This window comes from Lytechinus variegatus, chromosome 1 (genome assembly GCF_018143015.1).
Source record: "Lytechinus variegatus isolate NC3 chromosome 1, Lvar_3.0, whole genome shotgun sequence".
NCBI classification, from domain to species: Eukaryota; Metazoa; Echinodermata; class Echinoidea; order Temnopleuroida; family Toxopneustidae; genus Lytechinus; species Lytechinus variegatus.
In genome coordinates this window covers 29,579,593-29,595,016 of record NC_054740.1, presented here as the reverse complement: position 1 = coordinate 29,595,016, position 15,424 = coordinate 29,579,593, and positions in this window count along the sequence as shown.

The window sequence follows — 15,424 nt, the reverse complement described above, 5'->3', positions numbered from 1 at the left end:
GATTACCATTCAACTACCATTCGGCACCATTCAAATACCATTGGCGATTTTTATAAGGGCGACCTCATCAAATTTATGCAAATTTGGTTGTAACTTCTCGAATATAGATCGTTTTTCGCCCAGATTTCGATATGTTGTAGTTTAGAATGTACTCTTTCTCCTCAGTTATCATGAATTTTCGTTTTGAGAAATGCATCATAGCGTAAAACAGCGATAAAAAGAGGCATGTCATTTTTCCTCATTTTGCGTGTAATCTCTATGGGACATGACTTTTTCTCAAAACTAGATTCGACATTCCGCTATTTCGTAAGCCATATCTCAATTTTTTCTGGTCAGTTTTCCTTAAGCTTTTAGTATGTTGTAGCTGAGATTCTAAGCTTTCGGAAGTGTGCCCTTTATTTTTTGATCAGATGCCGGGATCATGCCCGTATTTCACTTGCAAAATTGGACTTGTAATTCTCAAAATTGCTTACGTGTATTCTCTATGGGGAATATCGTGGCTTTGACTGCTTTCTAAAGGGCGCGGGTTCGAGTCCTGGGGTGAACAAGATGATTTTTTTTCACTTTTTTTTTCTTTTTGCCACTTCTTACATCATCCTTTATGATAATTAAAAGGTATAAAAGTTGAAATTTAGCAAGATAAAACAGATTATAATTGCTTTTTTCATATCACATGTGTTTTGCGTGTAATCTCTATGGGACATGACTTTTTCTCAAAACTAGATTCGACATTCCGCTATTTCGTAAGCCATATCTCAATTTTTTCTGGTCAGTTTTCCTTAAGCTTTTAGTATGTTGTAGCTGAGATTCTAAGCTTTCGGAAGTGTGCCCTCCATTTTTTGATCAGATGCCGGGATCATGCCCGTATTTCGCTTGCAAAATTTGAATTGTAATTCTCAAACTTGCTTACGTGTAATCTCTATGGGGAATATGCTAGCTCAATGGATAACGCATTTGACGTGTTCGTCCGTATTGCTGACGTGTAGGTCCGTGTTGCTGACGTGGTGGTCCGTGTAGCTGACGTGTAGGTCCGTGTTGCTGACGTATTGGTCCGTGTTGACGACGTGCTCTGCCGGCATGATCCGTGTAGATCCGTGTGAAGCTGCCGTGTTGATGCCGTGTTCACAGTCATCTGGGGCAAAACTATCCCGGACCTCCCCGGATCATGCCGGCATTGCCGTGTTGATCCGTGATGTATAATCATCTATCTTGTATGTATCTGTTTGAAGATGTATGTCTGACGATTGTCATCACCACATCAATAATCACATTTAGTAATGGTCAAAACTTATTCTTAGGATGTCTACGATCAAGATTATCAATGATATCTAAATGATTTATTTCATACATCAGCCGACACTGAATGACAAATCATGACAGACCACCTAATTCGTCCGCATGACGAATTAAATTCTAGTTATTTTTCTTTTTGCTTGCCTGATGTTTTTAGACATTCACAATTTTGTTTATCTCATTTTCTCCTCTTCCATTTAACTTTGAGTTATTCAGGTAATCCAATATCTGTGATTGCGTGTGAAGTTATGATTAACGTGCATGTTACCATGGCAATGATATGATAAAAGATTGGCTCGATCTTTATATAGCTGTATTGAAAAGGTGTAATTAACCGATTAGTGTTGCTTACAATCGGGCAATCCGTCTTGCATGCAGGAGATTTTATGTTCAATGATATTGTCAAACTATGTTTGTTATATTTGTGTCACCATAGTGTATTGTTATGCAGAAAAAATAAATATAATATTAGTATGGATAGCATAATAGGTCGTCGCTAAAACGTTTAGAGGAATAACCCTTTCTGTCAGAGGCCTATAATACAAAAATACAAACATTATTACTCATTCCCTCTCTCCAATTCGTTCTGATGGTTTGGGGGATTCATTTCAATAAATTAACATTCTCAATAAAAATGCCCGGGGGCCACTTACATTGATGAGTGGATACCATGCGCGACCAAAAAACACGTAAAAAGGATGTCCTTTTCAGGATAGGGCACGTTACGTACGTAACGTGATAAGGGTGTCAAAAACACAAAAATAATGAAAAAAGGGTATCTATTTCGCTAGGAAAATTACGTGTTTAGGGTCGAATTTGCGGGGATGATATAACAAAATTAAAATGTTTTATAAAGGATGTCCTTTTTGCCCCAACACTACGTGTTTAGAGTCCTATTTGCGCGAGGTGTAGAAGGTGGGGTCGCACTAAACCAAAGTAAGGTAAAGCCGATCGACGACCGAAGGACCCGTAACAATAAAACATTCCTGTACTTGTTTAGGGGTTCATTTCAGGGAATATTTGCCAAGAGTATCGTTTTGTTTCCAATACTTGTTAAGGGTAGGGTTTCACACGCCAATACTTGTTAAGGGGTGCATTTTCAGAATATGGAAATTACGTGTTTAGGGTGCTTTTCGAGACCCCATGGTCGCGCATGGTATCCACTCGTGAATGGAAGTGCCCCCCCCCCGGGCAAAAATGAAAACTAGAATAAACATATAAGATAAAGAAATAAAACTTTGTCACAACATACAAAAAAGGATATATTTATGAGATTAATTAAGGGCCAACAAAAAGAGCAAATAGCCTTTTAAAACGTTGACCCAGCATCTAAGACACACATATTATACTATAGTACACATCACTGAGTAAAATATTACCCAATATTGGGTAGAAAAGGAACATGCAGGTTTGTATTCCCAAAACAGACAACATAGATGGAAATTAAAAAAAAATAAACACGTATACTTAACGTTGAACATATCATTTCATGAAAATTATCAAAATTAGGATGTAATACATAAAAACGTTTAAAAGGTTCCAGAGGTCAACAGATTATAAAAGAATGCTGATTATTATTCCAAAGACTAGGTCCAAGAAAAGAGAAACTGACGTTTACACGCGTGGTAAATAAATGACAGTTATACAAATTGCGGGTGTTGTGTTAATGGATCGAAATATTAGGCAAAACCTACGCATAATGGAATCTAGAAATGAGTGATTTAGAACAAAGAAACATGAATATTGCAATGTTGAATGTATTTATCAAAGTAAGTTAAAGATCGTGTTGGAGACGCCCCCCTAAAAAATAATGAATCAATGAACAGATGAACATTTGTATTACATGTCAGCATTAATTCCAAATGTATGAAAGAATATTGAAATGTTTGAAAAACGGGGAGTTTCCGGAAACACTTTATTACAAGTACCTGAAGTCGACCATCTTAAAGCTATTACTGGCTACGTATTCCCCGGGGACGTATTCAAATTGCAATCGATTTCTAAATCACAACTTATTTTTGTGTAAATCAATATTAATATAATATAAAGTTCGATTCTGATTGAGAAATGAAGAAGCATGCACAATTAAAGCACCGTATTTATGCTAAATGACATAAAAGAAGAGCTGGTCATGAGAGCACGATTATGCGATTCCATGCTAATACAGGCGTGTAGCCAGGGGAAGGGCGGTAGGGGCTGTCGCCACCCCCCCCCCAAAAAAAAAGTACCCAAAAAGGAAAAAAAGAGAAATGGGAAAGAGAGAAAACGGAAAAGCGAAAGAAAAAAGGGGAAGAAGGGTGAGATTTTATTTTTTTTCCTTATTTTTTGTCAAATAAATGAAATTTAAACCAGACGTTCTTCTCTCTCTCTACATATTTCGCGCTCGGCGCGTGATAAATATCGAAACTGCCTTTCCCTTTTGTTTCCCACACTCTTTTTCTACTCTGTTTTTTCCCTCCCCGGTTATTTCTTACCAGCAATTATAAAATATTTAAAATATGAAAAGTATTTCTAAAGTGCATTGACACCATGGCCGTGCGCATATTTTTTTCCTGTGGGGGGGGGGGGGAGCAGGAAGCTTAAACTTACAAAAAAATCAAAAGCGATGGAGCGATGGATTTTTTTGCATATAGTGGACGTGGTATCTCGGCATTATGATTAAATTCGGGTACTAGAGACGCAAGAGACGTCTTCTTTTGATGACACATAAAAAAAGTAGTTTCGCTTGTTAGTGTGTGAGGAATGGAGGCATGTCCTTATGGTAGTAGATCATAAAGGGCCCCTTGTTCTATTTTCATAACTGAGAGGGCTATATCCCTCTTGAATAAAATGACAAATAATAAAAATGAATCACCTCACCTTTTCTTTTTTTATGCTTTTTAAAACATTAGAATTACAACTGTTATTATTCTCACTTAATATACTATTTTTCCCCCATTAGCGCTCACCTCCAAAAAAGTAGTCCAACTATCTACTCCCAGAATCTGAAAATATAGGATGCAGTAACTGATACATGTGTTAAAAAGGTGAAATAATATTTCATATAGATCTCCGTGTGTAAATATCATCAATCTTTTATCTTCTCTAAACGAGAATTTCAAAAGAATGGGGCGTGATAATCAGCTAAACCATTTGGTTATCATGGAATAATGAGAAATATTCAAGTTTAATAACATAGTTATTTGCCATTCGATTCTGATGAAATGTTCTTTTTTTTCTTGCTTGTGCTTAATACATTTACTACATGTATGTACAAAAAAAAATTATTTCAGGCAATCACTGTAAAAACTGTCTTAAAAATGTATTATACAACGCCAGCTGTTTACTATGATTATTATGAACTTTATAGTAGTTGTTAAATCAAGTGAATTTTAAGCGACATACTTTTCAACGAGTTTTAATCTTCAATAAATTTAAATCATGGTTGTTTAACATTTTAAACTAAACGGTTTAACAACCTTTAAAAAGTTCATATGAGTTTTACTGCACCCCTTCGAAACCTATACGAATAAATATAACACTTTTTAGCGATGGGCCGAAGAGCAGATCTACCAAATTATTATTATCCGATTATTATTTTTTTTTTTTGGGGGGGGTGTATTCGTAATATTCACGGTCGGAGCCGTCACCCCCTCCTAACTAGTGCAATATTTGTCAATGCAATCGATCCAAAGAATAAAAGATTTTTTGCTGATATTGATTTGCGCGCTATTCATAATAGAGTCTGTCCTTTATTAATTTTGTAGCCAGTGTGGAGAATGGCTCAGGGAAAGTATGAGGTGTCTTTCTTGATAAATATATAGCCAACCTCTACTCAAAATGATGTATCATATTTTTTGAAAGAGGAATATCTTAAGTGTTGTCACTTCATTCAGAGTTTTTCCATTTCTGGTACTGGTGTCAGATACACAGTATTCAAACAATACGTTTTTTTTTGCGTTATTATATTTGAATTCAGCTATAGTGTCTAAACAATGGAAATCGATTTAAAGACACATAAATAGAAAAGTAATTAAAATAAAAGATATTCTCTCATTCTTATGCACAGCAGTATTAATCAGTTTTCTGATCGATTTCTGACCCATAATGATTATGTCTTAGTATGATTTCACTATAAGCTGGGTTTTGTTTGAGGTTTTTTGGGTCTGGGCAGTGGCGTAGCTAGGATTTTTTTCCCGGGGGGCACTGGGGGTCCTTGCTTTTTCAAGGGGGGGGGGGGCACCGGCCATTTTTCCGGTGTGTGTGTATGTGTCACAAGGGCGGATCCGACTTTCGCCAATAGGGGACGGGGCCCGAAATTATCTTCACCTATATTTTCCCCGATCAGTCACTTCTTAGTTTTCTTATAAAACAACATAAACATGAAATAATCTCATAAGCCTTATGAAAAGTGCGAAGTGCGAGCAATTTTTTATTTTTTTACTTACATGTATTTTTCCTGAAAATTTAATTTTCTGGGCAATGTTATGTGTGATCCTGAACAAGATTTGTATGTAACTAGATGGTTACTGCAAACGCCAATATATTTCAATAATGCGAGAGCGAAGCGCGAGCAAATTTTTTTGACATTCCGACCTAAAAATTAGTCATTCTAATTTTTGTATTAATAAATGGGGAAGGTATGTAAATTAGACCTAGAACCTCGGCATTCATTTGTTTAATGGAACATTATGGAATACACGTAGACAATATATGAACTTGGCAAATGAAACAATGTGACCACGCAGCGTGAGCTTAAAATGCTGATATGTAGACCATAAAACGAACATTTTACAGACCACTTAAATTTGTAAATGAAAAAAAAACAAAACAATGAAAGCTCGATGTCCGAGCTAAAATTTGTTTTGTATATTGACTTCAAAACTTGCTCCATATCAGCCTATTGAGCAAGATATGAATCTCATCGAACAGGCAATTTTGGTGCGAAGCGCAAGCAAAATTTTTTAAGTAACATGAAAGATTTGTTTTTAATTGCAAGTCGTCCCCTCACATTATTTCATTCACTCGTCTTCTCTTATATTTTCCTCTTCTTTTTTTTCTTCTGTCTTTCTTCTTCTTTTTTTCTTCTGTCTTTCTTCTTTTCCTTTATTCTTTTCTTCTTTCTCCCTTTTTCTTTTCTTTTTTTTTGCTCTGCCAGTTTTTTTCCAGGGGGGGGGGGCACGTGCCCCCCAGGCCCCCCCCCCCGTAGCTACGCCACTGGGTCTGGGGGATTTGTTTAACTTGGTCACTAACATATTAACCCGTTGCCAACGGGAGCCGGCTATATACGGTTCCCTAAAACTCATTCATGTACGGGAGCCGTATATAGTCGGTTCCCCAAAGGCTATTACTCGAATCCATTTGAAGGCCTTAAAAATACAATTTCATACTATGTTTCTGCCTTTTCTGTGTTATAATTACAATGTCCATTAATTAAACTACACATTCCAGAAAGTCATAAGTTTTTACCTTTTGTTTCTATAGTTTATAAAGCATTATAAAACGAGTTATGCTTCGATGAGAGTCCAATATTCGCGTACAGTGGGCATTGCCGCGATGAAAGCTTGATTTCAATGATTTTCAGTTTCGCAGGACCACGTATACACCGTAATCAATAAGAGTGAGGGAAAATAATGGGAGCAGCGAAATGCAACCCAAAACGCACGCAGAGCTGCGTGCGTGCGCTGATATGATCAACGATAGATCGAAAACGATCGACATGATCGATACTATATTAGATTGCTTTCTCTAAATGGGAAAACTTAAATATTAGACCGTGTATTGGAGCCCAGAGCCAGTTCTCCACCGGATAGGGGATGGGGGTGTTCATGGGAGGGTGGGGGGGGGGGGGGTAATGACAAGGGCTGAGTTTGTGTTTGAATTTATTTGGGTGAGGAGGCCGAGGTGATGGGTCAAAAATATATATGCTGATGGCTTCAATTTCGTTTAGGTTTTATTAATGATTTATTTTTGTATTTGGAAAATTTCTCTTATGTTTTTTATTTGACACTGGAAAAAAATCAATATGTTGGAATTTTCTGTAGAAGTTTCTTCTTGATGCATATATTATAATCAATGTTATTTATAATTATGTATTGGAAGATGTCTGACATTGTGTTTTATTGTAACATTCATGAAAATATTATGTTTCAAAGTTTTATTTGTTACATATATTTTATTTTGTATATGAATTGAAGTTGTCAATAAAAACTACTCAATACAAAAAAAATGCTAGTGAGGTTTCAAAATGGCGCCGTTGGTAGAATATAGGAAGAAAAAAATCATGATTTCAGTTTATAACACATCGATTTGTGTTTTCTTCTTTCATTTAGGTGCATTATTTTGCCTCTTGAAAATGGTTGTCATAATATTCAACTTCATGAACTGATCAAGCTAGATTAAACTAGAAGAGAGTACACGACTTTAAGTTGATATCGATTTCTATAATCCTAAACAAAAGTGTATACAGCTGGCTATTGAGAATACCTCGGATCGTACATACACTCTATTTTGTTCTAACGATACGGATGGGGTAATTGATGGAGGCATGGCCCCCTTTCCTTTGAAAATAACAAAAGGGCATCCAGCGAAGATCAATAAAGTTGCCACTTACTAACAATGTAAACGAGTGACTTGAAAGGGAAGGATGTACGGATGAATTCACCCTTTGTCAGTTTGGTTTAACACCAAAGAATGATAAACACCGTGACATAGGCATAATCATGCTAATGAAGACTAATATGTGTTATTTACGATGTACAAAGTATATGAAGCATGTTTTATCCATATAATCTCATTATATGAATATTCGAAAAATCTAAGGTTTCCCCGATTGATTTTATTCTGATGCATGTTATCGTGGTTTGGTTTGACCTGCATATAAAAAATGTGATGCGATAGGAATCCAGAGCATGGAGTAAATATGCATTCCATGGATATATTATTCGAGAAGATAGAGGGAATGAAAAGCAGAATATATTAAAATAAAATATCTATGTTTATGTCTGCAAACAGGCCTATAATGCTTTTCACGGAACAAAATTGATGTAAGCCGGGTAATAAATAAGTAGAGCGCCTTCATCACAATGTTTAGTGGATATTGTATGAATTATTAATCATTATCATCATGCGGCTCGTTTTATTTTTTTTAATTGCTTGTTAGAAGGGTGCGAGAAAAACGGCATAAAGCATATTGTGATTCCATATACGTCCATTCGGTTATTTGTTTTATTTTTAGCCGTACTCCATAGACCATAACAGACGCTCAAGTTGGATAAAGATATGAGATAAAGCAATCAGTACATGAATTAATTAATAAAGCCAATAAATTAATTAATTAATTAATTAGAGATAATATGTAACAGTCAATATGAGCTGGAATATGATATTTAGGCAGGCGAGAATGGCCTTTCTATGTATCTCTTTTTAAGCACGCTCTTCCTCTTACAGTTCTCTAATTAACTCGTTATATTTGTATTTTCATCGGAGCTCTTATGGATTGTTGGCTACAAGGAAAAAGGAAGGGGAGAAATACAACATAAGAATTATTTTAATACATCGAAATTCTGTAAAGGTGAATGTACCGGGTGAGAAATTATATACACTTACGACATTTTAGAATTTTACTTTGGCAATGCAGGTTATCATTTTCCGAGTCCTTTTCCATCTTGACGAAATTGTATATTAAAACAAACTGAACGCAGGAAATAATAATTTCCAAAAGGAAAGTTCCTAAAATGTAATCAAATCATATTGTCCGAAAATTTGACAGTGAGTGTGGCGAATCAAATAGGGGGTGGGGGTTAGACGATGGAATATAATTCATATGCACTAGAATTAGAAAAAAAGGGGTATAAAATAGTAATGGTGTAACTTGGGTTGCGATTTCATTGCTGACCTCTATTTCCTCCCCCTTTGCTTGTCAGAAAAAAAAGTAAAGAAAAAGTAGCGCATTTATAGTCCCCTCCACCGAGAATTCCTTGGTTCACCGCCGATCTCTAACAAATAGATTACCAGCAAAACCGAAAATGTCTTTCTGGTCACACTCATTTTTTTTCCATTTTAAATTGTCCAACATATACTTATGTTATTCTTTCTTGCATTTTTCCATGCATTACTAATCATTTGTTGATCATTAAATCCTTTGCACATAAATGTCAAGAAAATAACCACACACGTTCTAAACTAGTGAAATAAACTGAGAATTGAGTAAGTCCACAATAAATAAAACGGATTGCAGGGACTTATTGTATATTCTTGGATAATGAAAGAAAGGCAGAATGTCTTGTTTATAATACAAATTTAATTACTAGAATCATGTGATACATAATATTCATTTTTTTTACACAAATACATGGCAACGTCTCCTTTGGATTTTGAATTAAGGAAATAATTTGGAGTTTTTTGTTGAACATTTCTAGACGACGTAAAATCTAGACATCATTTGAAATTGATTATGTGCCGAATATGCCGGGCACCTATCCTAAAATAGGTTTTATTTTTATTATGGGTTCGGCTTGGAGGGCCGGGTTTGGACATATTTCTGTGATGACGAGATAATACTAAGAAGGGAAAAAATAGAGAGAGGGCCGGGGGCACGGAACACGAAATGAAGAAGAGAGGGAGAACATAACCCACTTGTCTGCGCAGTGTTGTAGTACATTTTTTTTTCGATTAAAAGCGCCTCGTATGAAATAGAACCCTACCCCCCCTGCGTAAGCTACTGATTGAAAAGAAGGGAAAAAGTAAAGGGAAAATAGAGGAGAGTAGAGGTTGACTAGAGGTAAGGGGATTAGAGAGGGTAGAGGGGATGGCATTCAGCGAAACTGATTCTTCTTTCGGGCTGCGCCAAACAAACATGACAATAGCAATAATTTTTCAATCGAATTAAACTAAATTCTTTTATTCTTTACATGTAAATATTCAAATGTTTACATAATATCAATTATAACAATTATAAACATTACTATCAACACTAACAATGATAATAACAAATAATAAAAGAAAATATAACAATCGGATAATAAAAATAATAATAATGATTTTGACAATAATAACAACAATGATCAAGATTATGAATATAATAATGATAAGACAAAGAAAAATATGAAATAAAAAAAAGCAGACGAAACAGAAAAAATAGATGAAAGGAGAAGATAATGGTGATCATGCGGGATGGGGTGGGCTAACTTAAATACTTGGATGATAAATGATAAATAATCTTCAAAATAATTGTCGTATACCACCTTGCAAACTTTTGGATTGGTAAGAACTGCTCCCTATCGAGAAGATTATGATTTCTTGTTCAGAAAATATTACTTGTATGCATATAAAGATATTTTGAAGATTCATGTTTTGGCGGACATACTTTTAAAAAGAAATATCATATTCTTCATTTTTTTCATTTTGCAAGAAGAGAAAAACAGAGAGAGAACAAAATAAAGCAAAATAGGATGACAGGAGTAAAAGAATGAGAATAGGTAAGAGAAGATAAGACGACGAAGAAAAAAAAACGAAAAGGAAGAAGCACAAGCAAAATCATAACAAGAATAAATAGAAGGGAAATAGAAAAAGAAAACTTAGGAGATGGAGGAGGTGTAGGATTGCACAATTATCAGTGAAGAAGAAGGAGGAGAAAAGGAAAAGGGAGCATTATAAAAAAGAAAAAGGGAGTCTATACATAGGAAGTATAAGAACAAAAAGATGAGACACAGATCGAACAGAAGAAGAAAGGAAATGAGGATGATAAGATAAGAAGAATATCGAAAAAGAAGAATATGAGAAGAAAAGAAATGAGAATAATAATTTTGATAATAATAAGATCGCAAAAGAAGAAAAGGAAGAAGAAAGGAAGGGAGAATGATAATATTATGATAATAGTAATATCAAAAAAGAAGAAGTCCAAGAAGAACTTCAAAACCCACATCACAAACAATACATTCTCAAAGAAGTCACTTTGTGCGGACATAATTATAGTTCTTGAGCGACAGGTGAGCTCTGAACTCCGTGCAGCCAAAACAGGAAATGAACTACGCATGCGCGAAAACTATCGATCGATCAATTCACTCATCGTGGATCGCACACACGCTTTTGTAATCAACGATCCAGCTCGCACGCACGGAACAATGGAGCTGTTCGAACTTGACATGGTCGGCTGATTAATCTCGTTTGGGGTGTAAGAACCTATTCTACTATGCCGTCGCGAACGGGTTAATAAGTTTATCACAGAAAAAAAAATAAGACAACACAGCTAATAGAATCATAAATAATAATGTATTTTTAATCATTGTCATTTTCATTATTTGTGTATTATCATAATGAACGTTGTTGTTTCTGATACATTTTGGAACAAATACGCTGTCTGTAAGCATGGTAAGTAGTACATAGGCCTGAAATAGGGCGACATAATCTGAAAAAGTGTCATCTTCAAGCGCTTGTTTTATTCATGGTATAGTCACTTTAATGATCACAACATTATCAATAGGCAACAGTAATTCTTTTTTTTTCAATGAAGAACCCCTTCCTTGATAATGGATCAAAATTTGATATCCAATGAAAAAGTATAGGCATTGTTATTTTTACTAATTTGAAAATAAAGAAAAACCAAATCTTACCACATTAGGATTGACACCATCTGCGTATGTGTATCCATACTTGGCTTCAAGATTTAATAAAGCTGATACTTCGTGAAGATTACAAGTTGTGTTTACCTCATTAAATTCATAGCTCACGCAATCATTGTTTTCTAAACAACGCATCGCACATCCCAAGCGCGTTGTCGCATACAGTTCGGCGATTGGTGTCGCCGATATCCCACAGTTCTCGAAACGAGCCAATTCCATGAATGCAGATCGCCTGGTGGGACCTCGCTCGAACTGGCCCTCGACCACCGATCCATGGATCATGAATACTAAAACGGTCACGACAATGGTTGTCGTTGCTGATACGACGAAGCGATGATTAATGGCGACGCGCGTCATTGGACGCACATTCGCTTTGGAAGAGCCAAACTTGATTCGAGAACGGGTCTTGTCCTCATCCACCGCCATGTTGAATTTCCTGTTGTTAAATGGTGGGCCGCTATATACAAGTCGATAGCTCACCCCTTCTTTTGTTTCCTTTCTCTTAAAAAGAATTTTTATTGATTTAACGTAACTTCTTGGTCGACGTTGTACAACTCAAACAGCAAAGTATCGATTTCCCCGAAGGTTTCGTACGTACACCTTCAGAAAGTTTACTCGTATAAACCTGATTTCTGGATATTGCTTACAGCAGAAAAATGGTTTCCTTTTAATATATGCTTACTGTTCCACATTTCGTGCAAATTATTTTGTTGCAGTGTCATTTACAGAGCAGATGCAATGTTTAAAAAGAATATTATTTAAGAGATGTGTTAGTGGCATGGGCGGAAATCCCAGGGTGACAGAATGTCCCCCTTACTATATTCTTGGTCTTTTCAGGTGGAAAGAAATACATCCTTCGAAATAAAACGTGTATTTTGGTCGAAATGACCTTACCTTTTGGGTGATAACCTTTATTTTTCTTTTAATTTATTTTGGTTGAAGTAACCTTACATATAGGGTGATATACCCTTTTTTTGCTTGTCAAAATTTCCAGCCCCAGGTCCCCTACCTTTGGGGAGAAATTTCCGCCCTTGGTTGGTGGAGCCGATTCGCAAGAGACAAGGAGTGAAAATACAAAAAAAAAATCATGGGATCGAAAATTAGAATTTGGAGAGAGAGAGAAAGGAGGAGTTGGATGCATGAGAATTGAGATATAAAGTCTGAGATGAAGCGAAAGAGGTAAAAAGCTGAGGGATGAGGAGAGGGGCGGGTGGGGAAGGGATGATCTGGCTAAAAGGGTCAAGAAACGTACAAATCATCGTGGGGGAAGTAAATGTTTCTCCATGACGTCATTTCAACGTCATTGAGATCATCTGGGCCACCAGTTCTTAAAATACTTTCGCAAAATAACCACCCGCGTGGCATTAACCCCATTTTAGTGTTTTTATTTCAGGCTTGTTCTTTCCTTTTCTCATATCCTTTTCTTTCAATTCTTTATTCTCCTTCCTAGTCCATTTCTTCTCTTCTCCCCCTCCCCCTCTTCTTCTTCGTCTTCTTTTTCCTCCTCCTCTTTAATGTAATTCCTTTAGTCCCCTATACATTTTTTAACCTTTAATCTAATTTCTCATTCTCTCTTAAATTATAAAGACATTTAGGAGTTTAATAATTTAGATCCCCTGTCATTGCTCGGTGTTTTTACTTGGTAACTCAAGAATTCACTCAATCGAAAAAGAGGGGGCGAGAACTATAAAATATGATATTACAGTCTTTGGACAGTGTTTGTCTATTTGTTTTATTTCAATAAACATGATTATTATATCTAACATGTTTTCAAACTACACTATTAAGAATAATCGCTTACATTATATGTTATTCTTTGAGAAACATTTAGTACTTTTATTGCTATTGATTGGTCCTAGAGAGAATACAATGTAGGCAGTGGCGTACAGATCCCCCCTCCAAAAAAAAAAATCATGATCAAGAAAAAAAAAATCACGATCAAGAAAAAAGAAAAAGAAAAGAGAAAAATCTATTATTTTCAGAATATTATCTCAAAATATATCATAGAATTTTATTTTTGTAATTAGAATGTCGATTCTTTTTTAATATAAATTTCATGCGATACATCATATCTAGTCCCCTCAAATCTTTTTGGCTCATTACGCCACTGAATGTAGGCACAGGAGTGACGAAAATACGAATAATAATAAGGTATACCAAAGCTTACCAGGCCCCATATAGGTAAAATTCCTTCGGGAATTACTGTCATATTGTATGGCTGTTGATGAGAAGAAAACGGTAATCATTAATTTATACAGCGGATTTGCGTATCATGAAAGAATAAAAATAGAAAGACATGAATAAAGAAGCAAAGAAACATGGATAGACAGAAAAACAAGAAGAAAAATTTATTAATGAAAAGTTGAAATTCCTATCAAAATGTGAACAAAGGAAAATTCCATTTACATGCAAAAGAAGTTAGATCCACTTTTTTGTTTGCAAAGAGGGGTTAGATCACATTTAGACCATTCCGAGAAAGTCATTTTTTTCTATTCCTTACAAATCAAATTGCTGGTGTGGTTTACGGTACACCATGTGGAGTGTTATAGAAGCAGTGGATAGAAGAAGAGAAGGAAGTGGATAGGCGAGAAAGTGGAGATTTGAGAATAGAGTATTCTTTCTTGAGAATAGTCCTGAAAAGGACTGTAAACCAGAAGGAATGTTGAGTGAGAACAGCTTGAGTAGTAGAGCTGATGAGGAGATGCTGGCTTGCGTTGGCGAGTAGAGATGATGAGTAGTAGAGAGACTCGACGTTTCGGACAGGTTGACTGTCCGTCTTCACGAACGCAAGCCAGCATCTCCTCATCAGCTCTACTACTCAAGCTGTTCTCACTCAACATTCCTTCTGGTTTACAGTCCTTTTCAGGACTATTCTCAAGAAAGAATACTCTATTCTCAAATCTCCACTTTCTCGCCTATCCACTTCCTTCTCTTCTTCTATCCACTGCTTCTATAACACTCCACATGGTGTACCGTAAACCACATCAGCAATTGTACATGCCACCATGCAAACCTTGAAACAACATCTTACAAATCAAAGTTTTCTAAATACTATATACCCTACCATGAGTGTGAATAAGAACCTGCTCTTAAACAAATCTGCGGTAGTCACATTTTGATATGATCCGTAAAAAAACACTATTTTTAATTTGTTGATCTTGCCCCCTTTGAGCATATTGAGCAATTGACCAGTGAAAATACCTGAGACTGGCCACTTTTGTTTCCTTTTGATGTTTGAAAATTTATTCAGCATGAAACGAAACATTAATGATTCACGAATACACACACATGCTCATATTAGGTGACTGGGGATATCCCACACCTCTGAGATCCGAATTTGTTTGCACAAGAGCTTTGATCCAATTCTTTGAAAAAAAATATGAAGACGGGTATTCACATGATCTTGATGGTAGGGGGGAGGGGGGGGGGGGGTGAGTCGGAACAAATTTGGTTAGCATAAATAATATATTGCATTCAGTGGGAGGAATAAAAATACTTTCTTGGATTGGTCTTAGGTGTATTATCCAACC